Source organism: Cynocephalus volans, chromosome 4, assembly GCF_027409185.1.
Source record: "Cynocephalus volans isolate mCynVol1 chromosome 4, mCynVol1.pri, whole genome shotgun sequence".
Classification (NCBI taxonomy): Eukaryota; Metazoa; Chordata; class Mammalia; order Dermoptera; family Cynocephalidae; genus Cynocephalus; species Cynocephalus volans.
Genome location: NC_084463.1, coordinates 120,544,418 through 120,567,099, shown reverse-complemented (window position 1 = coordinate 120,567,099; position 22,682 = coordinate 120,544,418). Strand labels below are relative to the sequence as shown.

Below are 22,682 nucleotides of genomic sequence, written 5' to 3'. Positions count from 1 at the left end.
CACTGGGCGGGGCTGGGAATGGAGCTGGGTGGCAGCAGTGAAGCCTACCTGCTGGATCTCGTAGTGGCAGCCCCGCAGGGTTTCTTCTTTTCATATCTTTGATAATATTCTTTGCTGTACAAAAGTTTGATTTGGATAAATTTTGATAAAGTCCAATTTATCTATTTTTTTTTTCTTTTGGTACTCATGCTTTGGGCGCCATATTAAGAATGCATTAAGAAACTTAAGGCCATGAAGATTTATCCCTATTTTCTCTTCTAAAAGTTTCATGGTCTTAGCTCTTGCTTATATATTTAGAACATTGATCCATTTTGAGTTAATTTTTGTATATGGGGTGAAGTACAGGCCCAACTTCATTCTTTTGCATGTAGAAATCCAGTTTTCCCAGCACCATTTATTGAAGAGACTATTCTTTACCCTGTTGAATTGTCTTGACACCCTCATCAAAAATTAATTGGCCATAGAGGTATGGATTTACCTGTGGACTTTCAATTCTATTCCACTGGTCTATATGTTCATCCTTATGCCAGTACCACACTTTTTAGATCACAGCTTTGTCATAAGTTTTGAAACCGAGAAATATGAGTCCTCTTAATTTATTCTTCTTTTTCATGATTTTTTTAAAAGTCATTCAGGGCTCCTAGAAGTTCCATGTGAGTTTGTGGATCAGCTTTACCATTTCTGCGAAAAAGGATGTTGGAATTTAGATAGAGATAGTGTCAATTTTGTAGGTTACTTTGGATTCTTAACAATGTTAATTTCCCAATCCATAAACAAAGGATTCATTTACTAGGTCCTATTTATCCATTTACTCAGGTCTTATTTAACATCTTTCAACAATGTTTCATAGTTTTCAGTATACAAGTCTTTCATCTCCTTTGTTAAATTTATTACTAGATATTTTAGGTATTTAGATTCTTTTGTAAATGAAATTATTTTCTTAATTTTCTTTCCAGATTGTTCACTGGTGGTGTATAAAAACACATCACTATCTTGTGACCTGTAATTTTGCTAAATTCAGTTATTAGCCCTCGTAGATTTCTCATGGATTCTTTGGAATTTTCTGTACATAGGGTTATGTCATCTGTGAACAGATATGGTTTTACATCTTTTCCAATTTGAATGCATTTATTTCTTTCTCTTGTCCCATTACACTGGCTAGAAATTTCAGTACAGTGTTTAATAGCAGTGGTGACATCCTTATCTTGTTCCTGATCTTAAGAGGAAAGCTTTCAGTCCTTTGTCATTGAGAATGATGCTAGGTGTGGGATTTTAATTAATGCCCTTTATCATATTATGGAAGTTCCCTTCTATTGCTAGTTTTCTGAGATTTTTTTATCATGAAAGCATATTGAATTTTGTCAAATGCATTTTCTGTGTTAGTTAAGATGATCCTGTGGGTTTTTTTTTTTTTTCCTTAAATCTATTAATGTGGTGTATTACATTGGTTTATTTTCTTATGTTAAACCAACCTTGCAGTACTGGGATAAATCCCACTTGGGCGTACTACATAATCCTTTTAATGTGTTGTTGGATTTGGTTTGCTACTATTTTGTTGAGGAATGTTACATCTATATTCATGAGACACTGTTCTATAATTTCCTTTCTTGTGATGTCTTTATCTTGCTTTGGTATTACGGTAATGGTGATCTCATAGAATGAGTTAGGTAGCATTCTCTCCACATCAATATTCTGGAAGACTATGACAAGAACTGGTGTTAATTTTTCCTTAAATGTATAGTAGAATTCACCAGTGAGGTCATCTACTACTAAAATTTATGGGAGATTTTTATTACTAGTTCAGTCTCTTTCCTTGTTATAGGTATATTCATATTTTTCTATTTTTTTCATGATTCAGTCTTGGTAGGTTGTCTGTTTCTAGAAACTAGTTCACTTCACCTGGATTATCTGATTTGGTGATATACAGTTGTTTATAGTATTCTATTATAATCCTTGTTATTGCTATAAGGTCATATTTAAAGCAATGTCCCCACTGTAACTATGTCAACCCACTGCCTTCTTTCCTTCACGGTTTCTGATTAGAAATTGGCTGTTAATCTTATTGAGGATTCCTACTGTGTGAGGAGTCACTTTTCTCTTGTTGCTCTCAAGATTCTCCTTATCTTTGGCTTTTGACAGTTTCATCATATTGTGTCTTTGTGTGGATATCTTTGAGTTAATGTTCATTGAATTTTTTGCATGTGTAGATTCATACGTTTCAACAAATTCGAAGTTTCAGCCATTATTTTTTCAAATATATTTTTTCTTCCCCTTACTTTCTCTCTTCTCCTTCTGGGACTAACCTAATGCATATATTAGTTTATTTGATGGTGTCCTATAGACCGCTCAGGTACTGATCATTTTTCTTCATTCACTTCTTTTTATCTTCAAATTCAATGATTCTTTCTTGAGCCTGCTCAAATCTGCTCTTGAATCATTCTAATGAATTTTTCATTTTAGTTGTACTTCTCAGCTATAAAATATGTTTGGGTTTTTTTTTTTAATAATTTATCTTTATTAATATTCTTATTTTGTTCATACATTATTTTTCCAACTTCCTTTAGTTCTTTGTCCATGTTTACTTTTAGCCCTTTGAGCATACTTAAAACAGTTGTTTTAAAGTATTTGTCTAGTTATTTCAATGTCTGGGCTTCTTAGGGATGATTTCTGTTCATTTATTTTGTTCCCTTGAATGCCAATAACGTCCTGTTTCTTTGTCTTGTGGTTTTACTTGAACACCGGGCATTTGAATATTAATATGCATTAACTCTGGAGATCAGATTCTCTCCCTTCCCCAGGGTCTTCTAGGTTTTGTTTTTCTTTTTGTCTTTGTTTTGGATTGTTGAATACTGTGGTAGTCCATTTGTTTAGTGATTTACCCAACTACTTTTCCAGAGACTGTATTCTTTGTGATGTGTGGTAACTGAAATCCCTGTTCTTGAGCCTGTGTTCAGACAGTGTCTTGACAGAGATTTCCTTGAATGCCAGGAACCATGACAGAGAGTAAGAGACTGAGAACAAGAGAGTGAGAGAAAGAGAAGGGAAAAGAGAAAGATAAAGAGACTCTAAGTCATTGCAGATTGGTTCTGTGCTGGGGCCCTCATACAATACTTAGTCAGGTTTACACTGAAATAAAAGCTTAGGGGTATTCTCAGGTCTTTTCTGACCATACATCTTTCCCTAGGCATGCATATAGCTTTCTAAATTTCCTGTATACACAGGTGCTTTTTAATGCCCTCAAGGCCCAAAGAAACTTTCTCTCCAGTTTTTCCTCCTTTTTTTAGGTGGTCTATTGTGTGCCTCAATGATAATCTTTTGTCCTGGGCAGCTGCAGGTTGTTTGTTAGCTTTGCAGTGTTTTCCATCAAGCCCACCACTTTTCTGATGTGGAAGAGTTCTGACTTAGGCATGACAAAGACAAGTGCTTTGCATCAGTCCTACACACAATCCCAGACAGTTAGAATAGACACACAAAATAATTTGTGGAAAAGGACTGCTCTGCCTCACAAACAGGAACCATTATCCTGCACTAAGAACATGGCAGACATCTTCAACACTGCCATTGAGTTGTAGATGGTATGAGGGCAAGTAAAAATACCATGAAGATTTCCTACTATTTTGATATTTCCTTTTTCTTGATTTAGCATTCACTCAGTTGCTGTAAACCTTTGACTGTTTTCCAAAATTCAAACAATGTTGCTTCTGACAATTTCTGCTTGTTTTTTTTTTTTTTTTTTTTTTTTTTTTTGATGTTTCTCTTGAGCAACAGAAGCTTGGAGCTGCCTACTCCACCATTTTGCTAACATCCATCTACCTGTGTTTTAACAAGCCCTCTGGGAGATTTGGGTGCACTCTTAAGTTAGAGAATCACTAATCTAAAAAGTCACTAATCAGAAGCTAATTATTAACCATATCTTGCATTATGTGAGATCATTCTAGAGACCAAGGCAAAACCCTAATCTAAACCATCAACATGTATGGTCCACTATGTCAGTGCACCAAAATTTGAAACTTCAAACATACTAAATCAAAATTAATGAGAAGGTTTTTTTAAAAGTCTATAAATTCATGAATCCTACAGTTCAGATTCTCAAGGAGTAGGCCTACATGTACACAGAATCTTAGTTTTAAAGTCTTCTCACGCAATTTTGATATCTTTCCAGGACTGGGAATAAGTCATTTCCATTCATTACAGACCCCAGGCCCCAAGAAAAGAATAGCTTCACCAGGAAGTAACTAGCTACAGAACAAGAAACAGCATGGCACTAAATGTGAATTGGTTTGGAACTGAGACACCTGAACAAATTTCTGTTGATTCTTGGAAACATGGAGAAATTATATACATGTATATAAATATGTATACACACACACACACATATACACACACATACACACACATATATATATTCATACACACATACATATATACTTCAAAATTTTTCATGGAAAAATAGAACCAAACAATAATATGAATAATTCCATGAGCATTTTGAAGTACCCTCATATATATGTGGATTATTGCCCTGAAGAATTCTGCCCTTTTTAAGTTTTGAATATTTATTATGCACAAAAGAATTAAAAACAAAATACAACAAACACCTATGAATGCACCACCTAGCTTAAAACATAAGATATCAATATAGTTAAAATCTTTTGGGTGTACATCTCTAATAACATTCCCATTCCCTCCTCTCAGAAGTAAACTATTCTGAATTTAGTGTTTATCAATCCGACACATTTATCATTTCATACATGTGAATGTACCAAGCAACATATTAAATTGTTTTGCATTTTTAAATATATAAACGATTTAAAACCATAATTTTCTCTTGCTACTTACTTTTTGATTCAACATTACATTTGTAATTCACCAATTTTTATTCAATTTCACTGATTTTAGTGTTTCTTTGTATGATTGTACTGCAGTTTATTTAAACATTCTCCTATTGATAGACAATTAGTTTTTTTCAAGTTTTTGAAATTTTTAAAAAATGAAAACAAAACAAAACAAAAAGTTTCTGTGATGATGCTTATATATATCTCCCTGGGATATTACCAAGAGATTCTTCAATGTTTACACTGAGGAGTTGGGTTCTTGTGCCATAAGGTGTGCACGTTACAAAAACTCCCAAATTACTCTCTTCATTGGTTTTATCAATTCGTGTTTCCACCACAATGGGTACGTGTCCATTGCTTAACTGATTTCCCCATATATAACATTGTCAGATTTTTTTTTTCACTTTTGCCAAGCTGATGGGTAAGAAATAGTATCTCATAGTGGTTTTAACTTGCATTTTCAAGATAAAGTAAAATTGAATTCTTTTTAATATGTTCACTAGATATTTATGTTTCCACCTTAGACAACTGTTCTTTCATATCTATTGCCTAACTTCCTATAGAGCTCTGAGAATTTTTCTTATTGATTTTTAATGGATACTCTCTCACACCCAGACACACACTGCTAGATTCAGTTTGCTAATATTTTGTTTAGAATTTTTTTATCTAATCTGTGTTCAAAAGTAAATTGGCTCATATAATTCCTTTCTTACACAGTCCTTGTCTTGCTTCCAAATCAAGGTCACACTATCCTCATAAAATTCTCACTTATTTTCTTCTCAGGAAGAGGTTATATAAAGATTGGAATTATTTCCTTCGGATATATGCTAGAACTCCCCTGTAAAACTGACCAAGCCTAGTGGTTATTCAGTGGAGAGACATAGCAGACTGCAAAAATGGTCGCAAAACTTTGCTCTTCACTCTTCACTGTGTCCATGTCCTATGCAATGTGGATTTGTAGCATATCCCATCAAAAGATAGGATCTATTTCTCATACCCTTGAATCTAAGCAAAAGTAACAATGCGCAAGTTTTAAGACTAGATTGCAAAAGGCCTTGCACACTTCTGCTCTGGCTTTTGAAACTCTGCTCAGCCATCATGTAAACTAAATTGGGCTAGCCTTCTGGAAAGTTAGAGACCACGTGACACAGAGGTGAGCCATCCAAGCTAAGCCCATCCTAGAACAGCCAGTCCCCAGAAAACCCAGCAGCTGATCAAGTTGCATGAGTGAACCTACTGAGAATACAAGAACCAGCCAGCTACGTAAGCCCAGCCCAAGTTGCTGACCCACAAAATTGTGAGCTATATGAAGGGTATTGTTTCAAGCCATTTGTTTGATTTGTTTTGATTTGCTGTGCATCAAAAGCTAACTGATACAATAGATTTTGCACTATTTTCCTCTGTATTCTTAACTAGCTGGGCACTGCACCCCACCACTGCTGATGCCATCGATGATGTAATGAGGCTGGCAACCATCAACACTGCAGCCCACAGACTGGGCAGTCTCCAGGATCTCTTTAATGGTTCCAGAGAGTTCTCTGGCTAAAGATCAATGCCACAGCTGTCAGGCAATGCTGACAATATCATCAAAAGTGGTATTTCTACTGTGTTTAAAGTTTTTTCTGTTTCTTTCTGTCTCTTGGCCATTTCTTGAGGGCTTTGATGATCAGGGCAGAAGCAGAAAGAACTACCTCAATCTGGGCCTGTCTGCTCTGAATGGCCAGTTTTGCTGTAATCCTCAGACCCTTCCAGTCACCAGTTGCCTTGGTAACAACATCACCAACCTTTTTTGGTGACAGACACAGGGAGCCAATCTTGGGGGCCAGGGCAGACGTGGCACAACTTCACCACTTCAGGTGTACGACTTTGATCTCACTGGGGTTGCACTTAGGCAGCGTGCTGGGGCAGCTGGTGTCAGGTGAACCTAGATTCTGGACAACCAAGGAAAGTTGCACCTTGGCCTCCTCAAGCCAAAACCAAAAGGCAAACTCAATTACTTTAATGGTTCTAAGATGACAGGGGTTTTTCAGTTCTTAAGTCTATTTTAGCATTATATTTATTTTTAGAAAATTGTCCATTTTCTCTAATTTTCTATTCTATTGGCAAAAAGTTATTAATAAATAATTACTATTATTTAATTTTTTTCAGTATTTACTGTTATATGCTTTTTATTATTCCTACTGCTTTTTATGCCTTTTCTCATTCTTGTTTAAACTCCCAAATTTGTCTTTTCAAATGACCTAATTTTGGTTTTCTTGATATTGCCTATTGTATCTTACTCATTATTTTATTAATTTCTGTTCTTATATGCTTATTATTTAATTCCTTTCACTTTCTTTGGATTAATCCTGTTGTTCTTCTAGCTTCTTAATTTAGATGCTTAACTCATTAAATTTCTACCTTTTCTGATACAGGCATTTAAAGATAAATATTTCTCTCTAAGAATTGCTTCAGCTGCATCTCAAAAGTTTTGATTATTAGTAGCTTTATTATCTATCTGCTTTAGTTATTAATTGACATTATTATTTTTTCTTAGAACCATTAGTTACTTTAAAGGAATTTTTTTTAACACTTCCAAACATATTAAGGTGGGGTGTTACTTATTTTTTCACTATTCACTTTTAATTTAATTGCATTGTTGGCAGAGAAAACAGTTTATGTATTATTCTTTGAAATTGGTTGAGCATTACTTTTTATGGCCTTTTATGTAGTCAGTTTGGTTTTGTTTTACCACTTTCATTTATTTACTTTTTAATAGTACATTTTTATGGGGTACAGTTTGTTGTTTCAATACATGCATGTACTGTATAATGATCCAATCAATCACCTAAACATTTATCATTTCTTTGTGATTATAACATGCAAGATCCTCTATTTTGGCTGTCCTGAAATAGATAATATAATATTTTTCACTATAGTCACCTTACAGTACCAGATCTTATTCTTCCTATCTGAATGTAACTTTGTAACTTTGTACCCATTTACCAACCTCTTCTCATCCCCTTTCCCCCCTCCCCTTCCCTGCCTCTGGTAACCACTATTCTACTCTCTATTTCTTTTTTTTTTTCTCTCCCTTTTTCTCTTTCTCTCTCTTTATTTTTTCTTAATTGACCCATGATAATGCTATATACTTATAGAATACAATGTTATATATGGCTACATTTATTACAATGTACAATGATCATATCAAGGTATTTAGCATATCCATCACCTCAAACATTTGTCACCCCTCCATGTTGGAAACATTCAAAGTGCTCTCAATTAGTTATTTGAAGTTAGGTAGTAATTTGTTGTTGACTATAGTCACCCTATATTGTTATAGACCTGGATCTTCTTCTTCCTATCTCTCTACAATTTTGTATCTGTTGACCACCCTCTCCCCACCTTACCTCCCCCCTCCCCTTATTATTCTCTAGTAATCACTATTCTATACTCTACTTCTGCAAGATCAATTTTTTAGCTTCCACATATGAGCGAGAGCACACAATATTTCTCTTTCTGTACCTGGCTTATTTTACTTAATTTTCTTCAAGCTCATCCATGTTGTTGCTAACAGAAAAATTTCATTCTTTTTATGGCTGAGTAGTATTCCATTGTGTATACACACCATATTTTCTTTATCCAGTCATCTATTGATGTACATTTAGGTTGATTCCAAATCTTGGCTATGGTGAATAGAGCTGCGATAAACATGGGAGTGCAGGTATCATTTTGACATGTTGATTTCCTTACCTTTGGGTATATACCCAGCAATGGGATTGCTGGATCATACGGAAGCTCGATCTGTAGTTGTTTGAGAAACCTCCATATTGTTTTCCATAATGGCTATACTAATTTACATTCCCACAAACAATGTACAAAGGTTCCCCTTTCTCCACATCTTTGACAACATTTGTTATTTTACATCTTTTGATAATAGCCATTCTAACAGAGGTGAGGTGATATCTCATTGTGGTTTTGATCTGAATTTCACTGATGAGTAGTTATGTTGAGCATTTTTTTGTACAGTTGTTGACTATTTGTATGTCTTCTTTTAAGAAAAGCCTATTCAGTTTCTTTACCCATTTTTTAATGAGATTATTTGTTTTTTACTATTGAGTTGTTTGAGTTCCTTGTAAATTCAGGATATTAATTTCTCGTTGGAAGCATAGTTTGCAAATATTTTCACCCATTCTGCAAGTTGTCTCTTCATTCTGTGGGTTGTTTCTTTTGCTGTGCAGAAGCTTTTTAGTTTGATATAATCCCATTTATTTATTTTTTTTTTATTTTTTTTATTTTTTTAATTTTATTTTGTCGATATACATTGTAGCTGATTAATGCTCCCCATCACCAAAACCTCCCTCCCTTCTCCCTCCCCCCCTACCCCCAACCATGTCCTTTCTGTTTGTTTGTTGTATCAACTTCAAATAATTGTGGTTGTTATATCTTCTTCCCCCCCCCCCCGGTTTGTGTGTGTATGTGTGTATGTGTGTGTGTGAATTTATATATTAATTTTTAGCTCCCACCAATAAGTGAGAACATGTGGTATTTCTCTTTCTGTGCCTGACTTGTTTCACTTAATATAATTCTCTCAAGGTCCATCCATGTTGTTGCAAATGGCAGTATTTCATTCGTTTTTATAGCTGAGTAGTATTCCATTGTGTAGATGTACCACATTTTCCGTATCCACTCATCTGATGATGGGCATTTGGGCTGGTTCCAACTCTTGGCTATTGTAAAGAGTGCTGCGATAAACATTGGGGAACAGGTATACCTTCGACTTGATGATTTCCATTCCTCTGGGTATATTCCCAACAGTGGGATGGCTGGGTCGTATGGTAGATCTATGTGCAATTGTTTAAGGAACCTCCATACCATTTTCCATAGAGGCTGCACCATTTTGCAGTCCCACCAACAATGTATGAGAGTTCCTTTTTCTCCGCAGCCTCGCCAGCATTTATCGTTCATAGTCTTTTGGATTTTAGCCATCCTAACTGGGGTTAGATGGTATCTCAATGTGGTTTTGATTTGCATTTCCCGGATGCTGAGTGATGTTGAGCATTTTTTCATATGTCTGTTGGCCATTTGGATATCTTCCTTAGAGAAATGCCTACTTAGCTCTTTTGCCCATTTTTTAATTGGGTTGCTTGTTTTCTTCTTGTAAAGTTGTTTGAGTTCCTTATATATTCTGGATATTAATCCTTTGTCAGATGTATATTTTGCAAATATTTTCTCCCACTCTGTTGGTTGTCTTTTAACTCTTTTAATTGTTTCTTTTGCTGTGCAGAAGCTTTTTAGTTTGATATAATCCCATTTGTTTATTTTTCCTTTGGTTGCCCGTGCTTTTGGGGTCGTATTCATGAAGTCTGTGCCCAGTCCTATTTCCTGAAGTGTTTCCCCTATGTTTTCTTTAAGAAGTTTTATTGTCTCAGGGTGTATATTTAAATCCTTAATCCATTTTGAGTTGATTTTAGTATACGGTGAGAGGTATGGATCTAGTTTCATTCTCCTGCATATCGATATCCAGTTATCCCAGCACCACTTGCTGAAGAGGCAGTCCCTTCCCCAGTGAATAGGCTTGGTGCCTTTGTCAAAGATCAGATGGCAGTAAGTGTGTGGGTTGATTTCTGGATTCTCTATTCTATTCCATTGGTCAGTGTGTCTGTTTTTATGCCAGTACCATACTGTTTTGGTTATTATAGCTTTGTAGTATAGCTTAAAGTCAGGTAGTGTTATGCCTCCAGCTTTATTTTTTTTGCTGAGCATTGCTTTGGCTATTCGTGGTCTTTTATTGTTCCATATAAATGTCTGAATAGTTTTTTCCATTTCTGAGAAAAATGTCTTTGGAATTTTGATGGGGATTGCATTGAATTTGTATATCACTTTGGGTAGTATGGACATTTTCACTATGTTGATTCTTCCAATCCAAGAGCATGGAATATCTTTCCATCTTCTTGTATCCTCTCTAATTTCTCTCAGCAGTGGTTTGTAGTTCTCATTATAGAGATTTTTCACCTCCTTGGTTAACTCAATTCCTAAGTATTTTATTTTTTTGGTGGCTATTGTAAATGGGCAGGCTTTCTTGATTTCTCCTTCTGCATGTTCACTATTGGAGAAAAGAAATGCTACTGATTTTTGTGTGTTGATTTTGTATCCTGCTACTGTGCTGAAATCATTTATCAATTCCAAGAGTTTTTTTGTAGAGGTTTTAGGCTGTTCGATATATAGGATCATGTCATCTGCAAACAGGGACAGTTTGACTTCATCTTTTCCAATCTGGATGCCCTTTATTTCCTTCTCTTCTCTGATTGCTCTGGCTAGTACTTCCAACACTATGTTGAATAGGAGTGGTGAGAGTGGGCATCCTTGTCTAGTTCCTGTTCTTAAAGGAAAAGCTTTCAGCTTTTCCCCATTCAGGATGATATTGGCAGTGGGTTTGGCATATATGGCTTTAATTATGTTGAGATACTTTCCCTCTATACCTAACTTATAGAGGGTCTTTGTCATGAATGAGTGCTGAACTTTATCAAATGCTTTTTCAGCATCTATAGAGATGATCATATGGTCCTTGTGTCTGAGTTTATTAATATGGTGTATCACATTTATTGATTTGCGTATGTTGAACCAACCTTGCATCCCTGGGATGAATCCCACTTGATCGTGATGAATAATTTTTCGTATGTGTTGCTGTATTCTGTTTGCTAGTATTTTAGTGAGGATTTTTGCATCTATATTCATCAAGGATATCGGCCTGTAGTTTTCTTTTTTGGTTATATCTTTACCTGGTTTTGGTATCAGGATGATGTTTGCTTCATAGAATGAGTTTGGGAGATTTGCGTCCGTTTCAATCTTTTGGAATAGTTTGTAAAGAATCGGTGTCAATTCCTCTTTGAATGTTTGGTAAAATTCTGCTGTGAATCCATCTGGTCCTGGGCTTTTCTTTGTTGGGAGCCTTCTGATAACAGCTTCAATCTCCTTTATTGTTATTGGTCTGTTCAAATTTTTTACGTCTTCACGGTTCAGTTTTGGGAGCTTGTGTGTGTCCAGAAATTTATCCATTTCCTCCAGATTTTCAAATTTGTTGGCGTATAGTTGTTTATAGTAGTCTCGAATGATTCCTTGTATTTCAGATGAATCAGTTGTAATATCGCCTTTTTCATTTCTAATTTTTGTTATTTGAGTCTTCTCTCTTCTTTTTTTTGTTAGCCATGCTAATGGTTTGTCAATTTTATTTATCTTTTCAAAAAACCAACTTTTTGATTCGTTGATCTTTTGAATTGTTTTTTGGTTTTCAATTTCATTTAGTTCTGCTCTGATCTTAATGATTTCTCTCCGTCTGCTAACTTTAGGATTGGATTGTTCTTGTTTTTCTAGTTCTTTAAGGTGAAGTGTTAGGTTGTTCACTTGCCATCTTTCCATTCTTCTGAAGTGAGCATTTAAGGCAATAAATTTTCCCCTCAATACTGCTTTTGCCGTATCCCACAGGTTTTGGTATGATGTATCATTGTTTTCATTAGTTTCAATAAACTTTTTGATTTCCTGCTTGATTTCTTCTTGGACCCATATGTCATTAAGTAGAATGCTGTTTAATTTCCATGTGTTTGTATAGTTTCCAGAGTTTTGCTTGTTATTAATTTCTAGTTTTAATCCATTGTGGTCTGAGAAGATACATGGGATAATTCCAATTTTTTTGAATTTATTGAGACTTGATTTGTGACCTAATATGTGATCTATCTTGGAGAATGATCCATGTGCTGATGAGAAGAATGAATATTCTGAGGTTGTTGGGTGGAATGTTCTGTAGATATCTGCCAGGTCCAATTGGTCTAGAGTCTTGTTTAGATCTTGTGTTTCTCTACTGATTCTTTGCCTAGATGATCTGTCTAATATTGACAGTGGAGTGTTCAGGTCCCCTGCTATTATGGTATTAGTGTCTATTTCCTTCTTTAGGTCTAATAGAGTTTGTTTTATAAATCTGGCTGCTCCAACATTGGGTGCGTACATATTTATGATTGTTATGTCTTCTTGATGGATCAGTCCTTTTATCATTAAGTAGTGTCCCTCATTGTCTCTTTTTATGGTTTTTAGTTTAAAGTCTATTTTGTCAGATATAAGAATAGCCACTCCAGCTCGTTTTTCTTTTCTGTTTGCATGGTAAATCTTTTTCCATCCTTTCACTCTTAGTCTGTGTGAATCTTTATGGGTGAGGTGGGTCTCTTGTAGGCAGCATATAGTTGGGTCCTGCTTTTTGATCCAGTCAGCCAGTCTGTGTCTTTTAATTGGGGAATTTAAGCCTTTAACATTCAGAGTTGTTATTGAAAGGTGTTGATTTATTCTTAGCATTTTATTGGTTGTTTGGTTGTCTTAGGTGTCTTTTGTTCCTTGCTTTCTGATTTACTGTTTGGTTTCTTTGTTTGTTGGTTCCTTAGGTTGTAGATAGTGTTTTTGTTAGCTTGTTTTCTCTTCATGAATGCCATTTTTATTGTACTAGCGGGTTTAGATTTTTCTTAGGTTTTTATGGCAGTGGTAGTTATTTTTCAGGAACCAAACCCAGTACTCCCTTGAGGATTTCTTGTAAGGGTGGTCTTGTGGTAGTGAACTCCCGCAGTTTTTGTTTGTCTGAGAAATATACTATTTGCCCCTCATTTCGGAAGGATAGCCTTGCAGGGTAGAGTATTCTTGGTTGGCAATCTTTGTCTTTTAGTATTTTGAAAATATCATCCCATTCCTTTCTAGCTTTTAGGGTTTGTGATGAAAAGTCTGATGTTAACCTGATTGGGGCTCCCTTATAGGTGATTTGACGCTTCTCTCTTGCAGCTTTTAAGATTCTCTCTTTGTCTCTGAGTTTTGCCAATTTGACTATGACATGTCTTGGAGAAGGCCTTTTTGGGTTGAATACGTTTGGAGATCGTTGAGCTTCCTGGATCTGAAGATCTGTGATTTTTCCTATACCTGGGAAGTTTTCTGCCACTATTTTGTTGAATATGTTTTCAATGGAATCTCCATTTTCCTCCCCTTCTGGAATACCCATGACTCGGATATTTGAGCGCTTGAGGTTGTCTGATATCTCTCTCAGATTTTCTTCCATGTTCTTGATTCTTTTTTCTTTCTTTTTGTCTGCTTGTGTTATTTCAAACAGCCCATTTTCAAGTTCAGAGGTTCTCTCTTCAACTTCGACAAGCCTGCTGGTTAAACTCTCCATTGTGTTTTTTATTTCGCTGAATAACTTCTTCAGTTCAGCAAGTTCTGCTACATTTTTTTTCAGGACATTGATTTCCTTGTATATTTCCTCTTTCAGATCCTGTATACTTTTCCTCATTTCATCATGATGTCTAGCTGAGTTTTCTTGTATCTCATTCAGTTTCTTTAGAATTATCACTCGAAATTCCTTGTCAGTTATTTCAAGGGCTTCTTGTTCTATAGGATCTAGAGTATGAGATTTATTAACTTTTGGTGGTGTACTTTCTTGATTTTTTGTATTTCTGGTGTCTTTTTTTGGTGTTTATTCATTGTGGCAGGGGGTTTCACAGTCCACCGGTTTAAGACTAATGACTAACTAGGATGTTGCTGTTGTTGCCAATTTGGTATGGCTCCCGCCGTGACTGCTCAGTTGGCCTCTAGTGTCTTGTGTGTGTGGTTGCCTCGGGTCTTGGGCTTCTCCAGGGATCCACCTTTCTGGTCAGCTTGTACTCTGCTGGGCTGGTGGATCACGTACCACAGGGTGTGTGATCTCTGTTGAGCTTTCACTTTCTGTACAGGACTTCTCCCCGTTCCGTGTGCTCTGGCCCAGGCTGTTAGATCGTGCAGTGGCGACCCCACCGGGTGTGTGGTTTCTGTCGAGTCTCCGCCTCCCTGGCCGCACATCTCCCCCCTCTGTGCACACTGTGCTGGGCTGGGGCGTGTCTTCTGCACCCCTCGTCTATCAGCTGGGCCTTCAAGACCCTGCTCAGCACCGCCTCGCCCAGGAAGTCTACCAGGTTTCTGCTAGGCACAGACGACCGGTCTCTCTGGGTGCCTTTGTAACACTGTGTAGATCTTTCTCGGGTCTTGTTCACCTTTGTATCCCCCCGGTATAAACCGAGTCTAGTGCCCGCCTGCAGCCTGCTCTCCGGCAGGTTCAAGCGGACCTGGGAACTCTCCTACCACACTATTCCCAACCAGAAATTCGTTAGGCTTTTTTCCAAACTGGTGGTCGCAGAGATGGTATCTGCCTCCCAGTAACAGGAAGTTTACCGGGGGCCGGAGTCCAGGGTGTGGTGGAGTGACAGTCGGCCCGCCCGTACTTCCTAGCCCTCCCAAAACTGGTCGGGACGCCCCACACCCCCAGCCCTGCCAGAGAACCGTGGAGGGAGTGGGAGAGGAAGCCAGCCCGCAGGGTCCGGAAAGCCCCGCGCCAGGCCAAGCAAATGGGCTCAGTGATGGCCGAGCAGGGCGGAGCTGCCCGCACCTGGGAAAATGGAGGCAGCACCGGGGCAGTGAGTGGCCTGGTGGTGCAGTCGGGGAGCCGCGTGGGCAACCACCCCCCGAACAGAGCTGTGCCAGGGATCACTCACAGTGCTGTGCCAGGTCGGGCGCTCGCTCTGTCTCTGGTTTGTTGCCTTCCGTGTTCTCGGCGCTGCCGCCTCGGGCTGTTCAGTCGCGGCGCCGCTCGGGCGCTCCCAGGAGTCTTCTTTAATGCCGGCCTGAAACCTCGAATCTTGAATAGGGCAGCTGGCCGCCTTCAGTGCGGCCCCAGCCTCCGGGATCCTGGCTGCATCCACAGCAGCCCTGGCGCCGTGTTCCCTGTTTCAAGACTCACTTTTGCAGCTAAGAATCAGTTCTTTTCCTGCTCCACACTTCAAAGCTGTTGCCTGTAAATGAGGCAGCCTCTCCTGCCGGGGGCAAAGTGGCGTTGAGCCCCCACGACCGGCCAGCAGCAGCAGTCCTCCCTTAAGAGATGGCCAGAGGAAGGTCCACAAGTTTCCCGGCTGCCTGAGGCCCAGTGGCCACCTTTTCCACCTCAGCTACTCCGCGCCAGCCGCCGCAGCCGCCGCCATCTTGAAACCGCCCATTTATTTATTTTTGATTCTGTTGCTTGTGCTTTTGAAGTCTTTTTCATAAAATATTTTCCTAATCCTATGTCCTGAAGCATTTCTCTGCTTTCTTCTAGAAGTTTTTCTGTATCTGGTCTTACATTTAAGTTCTTAATCCATTTTGAATTGATTTTTGTATATGGTCAGAGATAGGGTTCTAGTTTCATTATTCTGCACACATGGATCTTCAGTTTTTGCAGCACCATTTATTGAAGAGACTGTCATTTCCCCAATGTGTGTTCTTGGCTCTTTTGTCAAAAGTCAGTTGGCTGTAGGTATATGGACTCAGTTCTGGGTTCCCTATTCTGTTCTATTGGTCTATGTGTCTGTTTTTGTGCCAAAACCATGCTGTTTTAATTACTATAGCTTTGTAATATATGTTGAAGTGAGAAACTGTGATGCCTCCTGCTTTGTTCTTTTTGTTAAGAATTGCTTTGGCTATTTGAGGTCTTTTGTTGTTTCATATTAAATTTTGCACTGTTTTTTCTATTTCTGTGAAGAGTGTCCTTGGTATTTTGATGGGGATTGCATTGAATCTGTAGATCACTTTGGGTAGTGTGATCATTTTGACAATACTGATTCTTCTGATCCATGAACGTGGGGTGTATTTCCATTTTCTGTTTCATTTTAATTTCTTTAATCAGTGTTTTATAGTTTTCCTTGTACAGATATTTCACCTCCTTGGTTAAATTTTTCCTAGGTATTTTGTTGTCGTTGTTGCTATTGTAAATAAGACAGTTTTCTTGATTTTTTTCTGTTAGTTTGTTGTTGGTATATAGAAATGCTACTGATTTTTGTATTGATTTTATATCCTGCAACTTTATTGAATTTGTTTATCAGGTCTAAGAGTTTTTTCGGTAGAGTCTTTAGGTTTCTTTCTATATAAAATCATGTCATATGCAAACGGGGACAATTTTACTTCCTCCTTTCCAATTTGGATTCCCTTTATTTCTTTCTGTTGCCTAATTGCTGTGGCTAGTACTTCCAGTACTATGTAGTATAAAAGTGGTGAGAGTGGGCATCCTTGGCTTCTCTCAGTTCTTAGGGGGAAAGTTTTCAGTTTTTCCCCATTCAATATGTTTTTAGCCAAAGGTTTGTCATATACAGTCTTTATTGTATTAAAATACTTCCCTTCTATACATAATTTGATGATATTTTTATCATGAAGAGATGTTGAATTTTATCAAATGCCTTTTCTGCATGTATTGAGGTGATCATATGATTTTTCTTCTTTCATCTGCTGATGTGATGTATCACATTTATTGATTTGATCCTAAGACTCGGAAAGTGGAAAGAATTCTTCCAAGCTCACGCTATGAGGCCAGTATTACCCTGTTACCCAAACCAGGCAAGGACACAACAAAAAAAGAAAATTACAGGCCAATATCCCAGATGAACACAGATACAAACATCATCAATAAAATACTAGCAAACTGAATCCAACAGCACAACAAAAAGATTATACACCATGATCAAGTGGGATTTATGCCAGGGATGCAAGGATGGTTCACTTTCAGTCTATGCATGTCTTTGTAGGTAAAGTTTGTTTCTTGCACACAGCATATAAAAATGTCATTTTTTAAAATCTTCAGCTAGTCTATGTCTTTTAATTGGGGTATTTAATCCACTTACATTTAAGGATATTATTGACAACTGAGGGTGTGTCATATATAGCCTTTATTGTATTAAAATACTTTCCTTCTATACATAATTTGTTATGAGGTCTTACTCCTATCATTCTATTGATAGGTCTTACTCCTATCATTTTACTGATTGTTTTATGTATTCTTTGTTCCTTTCTTCCTCTCTTATTGTATATTCTTGTGGGTTGATGATTTTCTGTACTGCTAAAGTTTAATTCCTTTCTCTTTCTTATTTGTGTATCTACACCACCAGTAAGTTTTATATTTTCAGGTATTTTCATGATAGTTGTTATTCTTTCTCTTCTAGATGCAGGATTGCCCTAAGTATTTCTTGCAAATCCAGTCTGGTGGTAATTAATTCTCTTAATTTTTGCTTGTCTTAGAAAGAATTTATTTCTTCTTTTTTGGGGGGAAGGATAGCTTGCTGGGTATAATATTCTTGACTGGAAGATTTTTTCTTTTTCCTTTCAGTATTTTGAATATATCATCCCATTCTCTCCTGGCATGCAAGGTTTCTGCTGAGAAGTCTTCTGCTGGTGTAATGGGGATTTCCTTATAAATGGCTTGACATTTTTCTCTTGCTGTTTTTAGAATTCTCTCTTTGTCTTTAACTTTGGATAGTTTGACTACAAGTTGTCTTGGAGAGGACCTTTTGGATTGAACCTATTTGAGGACATTTTAGCTTTCGGGATTTGGGTGTTCTTATCTTTCTCAAGATTAGAAAAGTTTTTAGCTATTATTTCATTAATTATATTTTCAATATTTTTTTTTCTTCTTCTGGGATGCCCATAATTCAGATATTTGTTCACTTAATAGCATCCCATAAATCTTATGAGTTTTGTTCATCTTTTCTCATTCTTTTTTTTTTCTCTTGTTATTTCAAAACTGCTGTCTTCAAGATCAGAAATTCTTTCTTTTGCTTGATGTAGTCTGTTGTTGAGACTCTCAGATGTGTTTTTAACTTTAACCATTGAATTGTTCAACTCCAAGATTCCTGTTTGATTTTTTAAATGATATCTCTTTTTTTGTTGAACTTCTCATTCATACCATAAATTGTTTTCCTGGTTTTGTTGAATTATTTTTCTGTATTCTCTCTTATCTCAGTGACTTTCCTTAAGATTATTAATTTGAAATCCTTTTCTGGCAAGTCAGCAATTTTCAATTCTTTGGGATCAGTTGCTAGTGTATTTTTTTTTTTTTTTGGTGGTATCATGTTACCTTGTTTTTTCATGCTTTTTGTTTCCCAGTGTCAATGTCTGCACATCAAGTGGTACAGTCATCTCTTTGAGTTTTGTATAGTGTCTTCTGTGGGGAAATACTTTCACCTGAAAATATGTCCTAGGGTGTCAATTGAGTAGAGTACAATAGCTTTGTTCTGGATGGATGCAGTAGTGTAGACTCTGTGTAATTTCTTCAGCTCTAATCCAATTTTGCTATGCCTGTGAGTAACTCAGCAGAGAGGTTTGTGGCAGCAGTGGCACAGTTCTGCTGGGGGGTTCACTGGGTTGGTTCACAGGCTGGGCATACGTGTATGCAACCTGTATGTCAGTCATCTTGAGAGTTGGATCATGGCATGGGGTTGCTGGATTGATTCTCAGGCTAGGGATGTGGGTGTGAGGCTTGTCAGGATCTCTGGAAATGGTTCATCAGTGACTGTGCTGCTTCTCTGATCATGGGTGGGCCTGCCAGGGGCATGTCAGCTAAGCTGTTTCTCACTCAGATACATGTGCATGGGATGGCTCAAAGTCTCAGGGGCAGGTCTTCCTGCCCCTCAGCATGACAACTGAGCTGTTTCTCTGAGCTAGGGGTGTAGGTGTGCTTTGGCTCAGTTAGCTGAGTTTGGTTTTGCTAATGGCTCATCCACTGTGCCAGTTCTTGGAGTCAGGTTGCAGTAGTGCTTCTGTTGGTGGTTCAAGGGCCAAGGGTAGAGCTAATAAGACTCTTCTTGAGCAGTGGGTGAGGCTGCTAGGTAGGACTGCAGAGAGGAGGTCTGGCCAGCCACTTCTTGGGTGATGGGCAAAGTTGGGAAGCAGGCCTGCTGAGAAGGTACCCAGCCAGCTGCTTCTTGAGTGATGGGAAATTCCTCAAGGCAGAGCTGGAGAAAGGAATCCCATCCACACACTTCTTGGGTAGTAAGTGAGGTTAGGAAGCCGGCCTTCCAAGCAGGGGCTCAGCCTGCCACCTCTCAGGCAGAAGGCAAGGCCTCAAGGCAGGACTATAAGCAGGAACCTGGCCAGAAGCTTCTCAGGCAGTAGGCAAGGCTGCTATGCAGGGCTGCAAATAGGGGGCCATGCCAACTCCTTCTCAGGTAGTGGGTGAGGTTGAGAAGACAGCCTATGGACAGGGAACCCAGCCAGCTACCTCTCAGGCAGTGGGCAAGTCCACTAGGTGAGACTGTTGAGGATGAAACCTTGTAGCCACTTCTCTGAGAGGGTGCAGATGCACTTTATTTCTACCAGGCCAAAGGCATATTCATTAGGGTAGAGACCAGTCAGGTGTTTTTCTGGGTTGGGGGCTCAGACACAAAAATCTCAGGTAGCTAATGGAGGGAGGAAAGAGAGGTAGTCTGCTAGAGGTGGGTCTGCCTATCTGATCTCTGGCCAAGGACCTGGTGGTGTGTCAGTTCTGAGGCCTGGGGTTGACTTCCAGATGGTAGGACTACAGTTACAGCCTCTATGGGCCCAAGCTTCAAACCACTGGGATCAGGGTGTTGTAGCCTCTCCTGTGAGTGCATTGGACAATGGCAGAGCCTTAAGGCTAGGGAAGCATTGTAGCTACTTGTCCCAGAGGAGGGTAGGCTTGTGCAGTGGCTGCGGTTTCAAGATAGTGCCAACTAAATAGGCTTGGGTCACAAGGATAAGGGGTAGGGAATGCACAGTATGTGCTCTTGTTCTGGAGCAACAAAGCCTGTATATTCTAGGCAGCTCCTCATACTTGGCTCCATGGCTGCAAGCTCTGTGGAATCCTCCTGCAAAACAATAGTAGGCTTCTGTGGTTAGAATGGGGGTTGGTGTGGGCCATCTGCCTACCTTTTCACTGCAAGGGAAAATTCTTCTGCACTGGTCACAGTGGCAGAGACATGATGGCTGAAGCTGTGTGCCTCTGTCTCTTCTCTATGCTGCCATCCTGGGCTTTCATGCACCACAGGGATCTCATAGTCTCCTGTTGCACTCCTGCATTCTCTCACAGATGCCCCCATCAATATTTAGCTGTCTGTTGGTTGTTCTGCTCCTTTTCTGTGGGAGGTATGTGCTCTGGGCACTTCTGGTTCATCATCTTGTCTTGCCTCTCTTCTGTAGTCAATTTTCATAAATATCCCATGTGCTAGATGTGTTCATTGTTGGTTATAGGGTTTATACATAGCCATTAGATAAACCTGTTAAGTATTATGTTTAAATCCATATGCTTACTAACTTTATTCCCTGCTTGACCTATAAATGACTGAGAGAAGTATGTTAAATATTATGCAGCATGATGGTGAATTTATCCATTTTTCCTTGTAATTACCTACAATGCATATATTTGTATTACTGAAATAGTATAGCATACTATAACCTTTTGTGTCTGCCTCTTGATTCAACAGCTTATGAGGTTCATCTATATTGCTGCTGTACAATTTGTTCATTTTAATTGCTCTGTAATATGCTACTGTTGAAAAATACCACTATTTCTATACCCTTTCAACTTTTTATAGATATTTGAGTTGTTTTTAGTTTTTTTCTATGATAAATACTACTATAAAAACATCTTTTTGTGTATCTTTATTAGGCATATACCTAGAAGTATACTTGCTTGGTCATAGGACACATGTATGTCCATTTTTATTAAATATATTACCAAACAGCTTTCCACAGTGCTTAAACCAATTTTCACTCTCATCAGCAGTGAAGGAAGGTTCCATTGCTCCACAATTTTGAAAATGCATGGTATTGTCAGTCTTTTTAATTTTAGCCATTCTGACAGGTAATCCACAGCATCTCAATTTGGCTTTATTTATCTTCATGACTAATCAGATTAGTACCTTTTGCCTATGTTTACTGGCCTTTTGGATATGTCCTTTTGTGAAATGCCAGTTAGTATTTTTTCCTATTTTTTTAATTAAATAGACTTTTTCTTATTGATGTGAAGGAGTTCTTTATACAGTCTGGATAAAAGGCTTGTAGTGTGTGAACCCTGAAAGAGCCAATTCCTTGTCAAAGATCCTGAGTGGCTAACTAGATCTAAATTTTGAGTGGAGTCAAATAGCCATTTGTGGACTGGAGGTTGCATATGTGCCCAGTCTGAAGTTTTTTATGGGCTGCCTTCCCCTGCCTGTGCCAACAGTAGCTGCAAGAGAGCTTTACTTTGTCACCCAAATTTAATCAACAAACTGCAACCTGTCAAATGTTAATTGGCCAGAACACAGCCAGCCAGAATCCCTCTTTTGTATAATGGGCCAAACGAAACACAACTGAAGAGCTAGGATCCATCTTTTCCATAGATAAACCAAAATGGGAAACTGGAGAGAAACTCAGGCTATGTAAGACAATCCCTCTCTTTATTTTGGTGGAGAGCACTTTCATTTTCTTCTGCGGACTGGCTTCTCCCTAGTTTGCAAACTGTTCATGGGCTGAGTCTCCCTAGTTTGCAAACTGTTCATCAAAATAAATTCTCCTTTTATCTCCAAATTTCTTTTTCAGTGAGTTTTGTTAATGGTAGGATACAACTACTTTGAACAGTTTCTTCTATTTTATGTCATGGCTTTTTACTCTCTTAGTCATGTATTTTGATTTTTAAAAAGTTTCAAATCTTAATATATTCCAATATGTCAGCTTTTTTCTTTATAGTTATTTTTTATGTCTTATTAAAAATTGTTTTTCTACATCAAAGTCGTAAGTATTTTTCTATGTTATCTTTTATATGCCTTCTTGGTTTACCTTTTCGATTTAGATCTATAATCCATCTGGAATTGATTTTGCATAACATGCGAAATAGAGGTCAAGATTAGTTCTTTTCCCATGGAGATATTCAGTTGATCTGCCAGCCTGTAGTGAGAGGGCCATCCTTCCTCACTATTCTGCAATGCTACAATGTATATTTCAAGGTTATGTTATAAGTATATGAATCTTTAGAATTGTTTGTCATGACATGGTACCCTTTTTGGCTTTGAAGTT

At 38.0% G+C, this 22,682-nt stretch overlaps 1 protein-coding gene and 1 pseudogene across 3 annotated transcripts in view; both read right to left on the bottom strand.

Annotated features, from left to right (window-relative positions):
• The window catches only part of NELL1 (neural EGFL like 1), an 879,285-nt gene that overhangs the window by 675,825 nt on the left and 180,778 nt on the right, over positions 1-22,682 (bottom strand). The gene's annotated exons all lie outside the window — the stretch shown is intronic.
• LOC134375027 (large ribosomal subunit protein uL11-like) lies at positions 6,244-20,728 on the bottom strand (annotated as a pseudogene).